A 517-nucleotide genomic window follows, 5' to 3' on the forward strand; every position below is an offset into this window, starting at 1 on the left:
CTGCTCTCCCGTGAGGAGTCGGCGTCGTTGTCTCCATTCTGGCCCCGTTCCCTCCGGGCCCTTGGGTCCGCCGGCTTTCCCCGGCCCTGGTCGCTGCGGTGTTGTGACTGCCCCGGAGAAGCGTGGCCAGCGGGGTGAGGGAGGGGATTCTGCCCCTCTGCTCTGCTCTGGTGAGACCTCACCTGGAGCCCTGCGTCCAGCTCTGCAGCCCTCAGCACAAGAAGAATCATAGAATCACTTTGGTTGGAAAAGACCTTTGAGATCATCGAGTCCAACCTTTAACCTAATATGTAACCTAACCCTGTCCTTCTTTTAAATACCTCCAGGGATGAGGACTCTACCACCTCCCTGGGCAGCCCATTCCAGAGCCTGACAACCCTTTCAGTGAAGAAGTTTTTCCTAATGTCTAGCCTAAACCTGCCCTGGCGCAGCTTCAAACCTTTCCCCCTCATCCTATTGTCCGTTACCAGGGAGAAGAGGCCGACCCCCACCTCCCTACAGCCTCCTTTCAGGCAGT

This window comes from Egretta garzetta, unplaced genomic scaffold, assembly GCF_000687185.1.
Source record: "Egretta garzetta isolate BGI_Z169 unplaced genomic scaffold, ASM68718v1 scaffold54, whole genome shotgun sequence".
In the NCBI taxonomy this organism is placed as follows: Eukaryota; Metazoa; Chordata; class Aves; order Pelecaniformes; family Ardeidae; genus Egretta; species Egretta garzetta.